General features: G+C 44.5%; 1 long non-coding RNA gene across 1 annotated transcript; it reads left to right on the top strand.

Moving 5' to 3' along the window:
- Nucleotides 1–1,145: 1,145 nt before the first annotated feature.
- On the top strand, nt 1,146–5,633 carry LOC102012150. Its single transcript, XR_259275.2, has 3 exons — nt 1,146–1,229; nt 3,774–3,984; nt 5,480–5,633. It is a non-coding gene; the product is annotated as an uncharacterized LOC102012150 (long non-coding RNA).
- The last annotated feature ends 1,126 nt before the right edge of the window (nt 5,634–6,759 follow it).

The following is a 6,759-nucleotide window of genomic DNA, read 5'->3' as shown; positions in this document are numbered from 1 at the left end:
CTAAACTTAATCATTAAAGAAAGATACTCTGTAGATGAAGAATTCAAAAGAAAGCCATAAAGTATGCTCCAGCACTCTGAGAGGCTATAACTGAAGAATCACATGGTTGAGTCCAGCCTGGGCAACTTAGAAATTTAAAGGTGCTTTCTCAAAATTCAAAGTAAAAAGGTTTGTGGCTGTGTTTCAGTGGGGAGACCCTGTGTTCAATCGCCAGTACTGCAGAACTAAACAAAAAACAGAAACAAAAAGTACCATACTATCCTACTAAAAATATCGTCTGTTATCATTCATCTGTTGTGTGTTAGGTTCTACATCTCAAAATTGCTTCTCATTTTAAAGAATAAATGTGTCATCATTAAACAAATATTCCTAGGAACACAGAGCCCTTAGTTGTTGATAGACTGCAATATAGTAAACTCGGAAGAACTGGCACAAGGACAAGCCGGGTGCGTGCTCAGGGACTATGACCAGGGTGTCTGCATCGCACTGGGGGCATGAGAACAGGGGCCTCCTAGGGGGCCTGGATCACCCAGTGGGTTTCAATGTACGAGTCAGATATGGAAACAATGATCTTAAGGTGCTCAAAGAAATCATGTAAGTCATTCATTTAAGTTACATAAAATAAAACTTCAGATGTACACTTGACTTAGTTATATGGAAGACCACAAATAAAATTCTGTAAAAATAAGAAGCAAGATTAATTCTTAGAAAAATCTATTGCTTTCATTTCCTCCTTTACACAATTTTATTTATATGGCTTAATAAAGTATTAATACTTCAGTAGCTGCCAAAAGCTTGTGGCAAATACAGGACACACAAACCTTGTATCACTGAGGCAGGAAAACCCAGCAGGCCTCAGAGCCATGGAAAGGTGGATTGCAGTCTCCACAGATGTTGCAGGTGGGGGTCTCTGGCCTAGACTTGTTCTGATCCATGGTGAGTTTCCAGGCCCGGGAATGGAGGCAGCCACTCGAGTTCCTTTCTTTTTCCTTGCTGCATGTGGACAAACTGTCTGTGGCTGTCTCACTCTTACGCTCGTTCCTCAGGGCTGTGTCCCCTGAGAGACCGCTGAGGTCATCGGTGTCCGAATTGTGAGCACACTGCTCACATTATGCACAGGATGATGAAGAAGATGCGTCCTCCTAGGCTGCCCCAGGAGCTGCAGCCCAGCAGGAGTCTCGGTGCTGAGGCCTGTGCTGATCACCCGAGGCTTGGAAGAGGTAGCCCAGGTAGTAACAGAGACCCACCATCGTCAGAGCCCCACAGCAGCTGTGTGAGCAGACAGGGCATGCACTGGCTTGTGTGGGTTGGAAATACTGTTTGTAACAGTCCTGGCTGGACTTACTGGCTCACTCCTGGGAACAGTGTCCGCAGACACCCAGCATCCAGGACAAACTCTCCAGCTTCTCCTCATTTGCTATTTCCCTTTTCTCATGAAGCCTCTTTCAACCTAAATGGCAGCTTTGAAAGCTCAGAGTTCCTCAGAGTGCATCTCAAATTGAGAGTGAGTTCTGCCCACTGCTCTACTAGGACCTGTCCAGGCAATTGCCCAAAAAGTTTATCCACATTTACCGGCAACATTGCCATGAGACACTTCCGAGACAACCATGAAATCGTTCTTTCCTCCTCCAGTGGGATCTCTGGTGCCTGGGCTGTCTCTCTCTTTAATAGAAAATGGCCCAGACCTTATGCTGTGAACAGATTCTTGAAAGGAAAAACAATCGGCAGGGAGCAACACTGTCAAGGAGACCCAGCGCTGAAGAACAGCGCACTGCAGGCAGCAGATCGCGGGTCAGTACAGAGGCAGCAGCGCAGAGGGCTGCGGAGCTACGTCAGCTACGTGGATGGCGTAGTAAACTGCCGGAGAGAGGGAATCGCTAACCAGATAGAGTTCACCTGCATGGATAGTAATTGTAAAGAAGAAAGCAAAAGAACAGGGCAATGAGGGCTTTGTCACTCCACTTAGAAGTTTCAAGTTTTCCGTCATTCCCGAGGGCAATTTCTATCAGTTCTCCCAACACCCTCCTTCCTGGCTGCCACCCCGCTCTCTCCTGGAGACCCCAGCCTCACGCTGACTGCAGGGACAGTTTGGAAATTGTTTTCAAAAGCTACCAAAGGATATCCAAAATCAGTTTATTTTGAATTCCAGGTGCGTGCGTGCTTGCATGCTTGTGTGTGTACATGTATGCATGTGATAAGACTTTTAAAGAGCAAAGCTTTTGTAAACAAGGAAGGGAGAGGAGTTGAAGGGTGAGGAGGTGAATGGGGGAGAAAGGAGAATGAAGATATATCACGTGTAGTTGCACAGTCTCTATGAGGAATAGGATTCCTATGCATATCTAAAGTGTACCAACAAAATTAATTTTGGAAAAAGAGATTAAACAGCAAAGGAAATAATCAAAAGAATGGGAAATCAATCCATAGAATGGGAGAGAAAATTTGCCAGCTATTCATCTGACAGAGGGTTAATATCCAGAATATGAAAAGAACTCTAAAAACTTAAAAACAAAAAAGCAATCTAATTAAAAGTGGGAAAGTGATTTGAATAGACACTTCTCAGAAGAAGAAATGCAAGTGGGCAATAAATACACAGCAGTCTTACTGAACCATGAAGAATGAAATCCTGTCATTTGCAGGAAAAGAAAAAAAAACAGAATTAAGGAAATCACGTTGGGTGAAGTGAACCCAACATTAAAAGACGAGAATTATGTATATGTCCTGTCTCATACATTAGTAATAATAATAGCAATAATGTTAATGATAATGATGCCAACCTGGAAGTAGAAAATGAGCTATCAGGGACTGAGAGGGGCTGTGGGAGGGAAGGGGTGGGGCAGAACACAGGTGGATGAACATGATCTCTGGAAAATGTATGCAGACATAGAAGGTCACAGTGAAACCATTAACTGGTAAAAGTAACCAGTGTTAATAAAGATGTGATTGGCTACAGTGGAGTGGTGGGGTTTTGCAAGACAACTAAGTTATAGTCCACCCCAACACTGACATTATAAATGCAACATAAATATTACCTGAGTCACCATCAACAAAAGAGATTTTCCTAGTACCACCCTGAAATCTTCCAGATGGGACTCAGAATTTTCTAAGGGCAATGTATTGCCCAGTAACCACGCTCTCACAGCTGTCCCAGCTTGCTTCTGCAGGAAACCTACTTTCTTCAGCTTCTGCTTGGCCTGTGCTCGCTCTTCCAGGAGGGTTACAGTGTGGAGCAAGGAAACCACCCAGGGTGCGCTGAAGCTCCAGTGGCGCAATCGGTTAGCGCGCCGTACTTAGATAACAGAGCGCGTTGCTTCGGTCCTGTGTATTTTAGGATCGCTGAACCTTGCTGTAAAACAGCACTGCTTGGGCGTAAGGTTTGAGAGCCTCTGTAATGGGCCTTCGGCTCGCAGTTAGGGGACGTCAGTACTGGCTGCAGGATGGCCCCGAGTGACGCAGAGAACGCACGTGGGCGTGAGGCTCCTCAGCTCAGTCGCCTCTCCAGCTGCTCTGGGTACCGGGGAGGGAGCGGCCAGAGGAGCTCGTTCTTGGCACGCACAGCTGGAACTCAGTGTTTCCGCTCTGAGGAGGAAGGCTCCTGCAGTCAAGAGGGCGGAGCAGAGAGGCCAAATGAAAAGCTACAGAACAGCTGTGCATGGAGCCCCTATATTTATTATTTATTTACTGGACAGGTCCTTCCTTTTCATGTACAGTTTATTGGTCAGTTCATTCTTTTATTATTATTCATTTACTAGATGATTGCTTTTTTCGTATTCTAGGAGAAATTAAAGGAGAAGAATTCAAGACTAGAAAATTAGGTGGTCAGTGCATGTCTCCGGTTCTCACCATCAGCCTCTTCTGAGTCTCAGCCTGACCTTCCTTAAAGCAGCAGAGTCTCTCGAACTCCGGGATCACTTTCCATTTCAAGAGTCTGAGTGTGGGTGACACTGCTGGAGCCACGAATACATTCCATCATCTGCCTCCACCAAAGTAAAAGATATTACAGTCAAAGACACATTGCCATCCATCTCTCTCAGAACAGTCCCCATTGCTTGAAATGTACCTTCCCACTGTCCTTGCCACTTTCTGAAGCAGTTCTGGAAGTCCTCTTCGTAAGTGTCTTTTCGTGAGTGCTTCGATGTCCTGAGTCAATTCAAAACATTTGCAGTAACTTCGGTCAAATAAAAACATTACAGTGTGTCCTCCTCCACCTTATTCTCTGTGTCTGGTACCGTGGGATTTCTGTCTTTTGCTCACTGTCCAAACGATCTGAAAGGCAAATATTTTTAATTAATTCAGGACTTTGACATAAGAGACAGCCAGGACAGCACAACCTAAGACCTTCAAGAAAGAAGACTTCCACAACTGCTTCACAAAGTGACAAGGACGATGGGATAAGTGTGCTCAAAGCAAGGAAGAACATGTTGTGAGAGAGTCATGGAACAATGTGTCTTTTATTACAATAAGTTTTAAAATTTAAACATTTACTGTATTTTTATCACACTTCACATCCATATCTATGTATGTACTATCTATTCATTTATCTATCCTGCCCACCTACCCATTTCTACCAATCTATACTGGTCTGCCATCTAAATCTGTCTTGTCTATCTTATCAATCTATTCATCTATCTTTATCAATCTTCATCTATATACCTATTAGTTGATAAATCTAGATATTTAGCTATCATATTTTTTTAAATGTTTTACTAGTGCATGTTTGCACTACACAACGATTACACTCATTGTGGGGAGTTGGTACACGTGCACAGCACAATTTATTTAGTCTGTTGTATACTAGTTTACACACGTAGTTTTTCAACATATGAATTTAGGTCCCCAAAAACATGTCCCACAACATATGGCCTTGTGCTTTTCTAGACCTGTGGCATTTTTTGTATAATGTTCCTTCTCACTGATATTGATATTGACTGAGCCTATTGTTCAGCTGGTGGGAATGTACTGTGGAGAGAGAATGGCTTCATCCGATTTTATCTTAGTGAAAATCATTCTACTCAGACTGAGTGTTTTGCCGTGGGGAAAGGTGATTTGGAAAGACATATGGGGCTGTAGATTCATCATTCCTGCAATTTTACTTCATGCTGTCTAGATAACTATTTTCTTTTTTCTTTCTTTCACTCTTTTTTGTTTGTTGGTTTGTTTGGTTGGTTTTTTGTGGCGATTGTTTTGTTTTTTGAGACAGGATTTTGCTATATGGTTCAGGCTGGCCTGGAGCTCACTGTGTAGTCCAAGCTGGCTTCAAATTCCCAGCAGTCCTCCTGCCTCAGCCTCCCAAGTGCTAGGACTATAGACGTTCACCGTTGTGCCTGACTCACTTTATTCTTAACCCTCCCAGACTTCATGTCGTTCATATATAGTAATTAAGTCATATTTGGGGAAGTATTTATAAACAATTTTCAGATCGTAAAGATAAGCAATTTTTCTTTGTTATATTCTTAATTCTATTTTTTAAATTTCCTCACAGCTTGCAGTTCTTCAGGGAAAGTTGCAGATACATATTTCTCAGGACAATGAAAAGACATCAGACTTCCCAGAAGAAACACTGAATGCCTGAGCCATGAGAAGGTGCACAGCCCACGGCCCTTCACCTGTAAGTGAGGAGCTTGGTTGAGACAGTGCCTAAGGTCTCTGTTTACTACCATGTTAAGGGAGTAAAGAACTTTATTCAATTCATCCGCAAGTGTTAGTCTCAAATCGCAACACCGGAGTTTCTGGAATGAGGTTTCCAGTGAGCTCACTGAAATCAGAGACTGCAAACCCGCACGCCCACAGACTGCCGGGGCTCGGCGGTTGGGGAGATCCCTGAGTCCTTTCCTTAAGATTCCTCAGAAATCAGTGAGAACAGCCTAGTGGAGGGGGTGACTCTTCTAAGCGGGGTGTCACTCAGTAAGTCCAAACTCCAGCTTCTCCAGCTTCTTCCACCATCACTCAGTGGCCCTGACCTGTCTCTAGAATGAGTTTGTTAGAAAGGGATGCTCAGATTGGTGCAGGTAAAAAGAACCCTTCGCTCCTGTCTGGCCTCTAGCCATCCCGTATTCACTGCCTCCAGGTTAGAACCACCCTGAGACGTGATCTCGGTAAGATTCCAGTTGGCCCAGCAAACACCAAGCAATCATTGCTCCCATGTAGATAAAAAACCTCATATACATTCTCATATTTTCTCACACTTCTCTCACATTCTTGAAAAAGCCAGTGAGTCCTAAATTTCACTGCCTCGTCTGCTTCATAGCATCCCATGTGGCCTGAATGAGCACTGAGATTCAGGTCCTTCCACCTTGGTGTAGGCGAAGTGCCACACCACAGCCGTGATGTGTGGCATCCTCAGAGACCCCTCGGGGATCGGATGGTCAGCTCCAAACCATGCAGGAATGAGCTGCCCTGAAATATTCATTAGCCAGTGGGAGAAGAGAGAGGGGAGAGAACTAGACACATACCCTATCCCCTTTCTCCCCTCCATCGTTGCCCTGAGCTGTGAGTACGTGACTACCCACTTTGTGCACATTCACGAACCACAGTGAAAAAGTAGCTCTTGGCAAGCCCACTGCGTTCCACTCTGACTCTTATGCAGGAACACCCACGCAGGAACAGACAGGAAAGCTGGTCAGAGCACTCCTCCTCTCGTTCACATGCCCCCTTTCAGACACCTTGGACTCGACACTCCCAAATCCACTACGAGCGTGATGGTACTGTCCTTGTTTTCTACTTTCCAGAGGACTCAGGCTGAGTGTACTGCTGCCACCAAAA

This window comes from Chinchilla lanigera, unplaced genomic scaffold (genome assembly GCF_000276665.1).
Source record: "Chinchilla lanigera isolate Chin_1 unplaced genomic scaffold, ChiLan1.0 scaffold00002, whole genome shotgun sequence".
NCBI lineage: Eukaryota > Metazoa > Chordata > Mammalia > Rodentia > Chinchillidae > Chinchilla > Chinchilla lanigera.
This window is presented reverse-complemented; position numbering and strand designations above follow the sequence as displayed.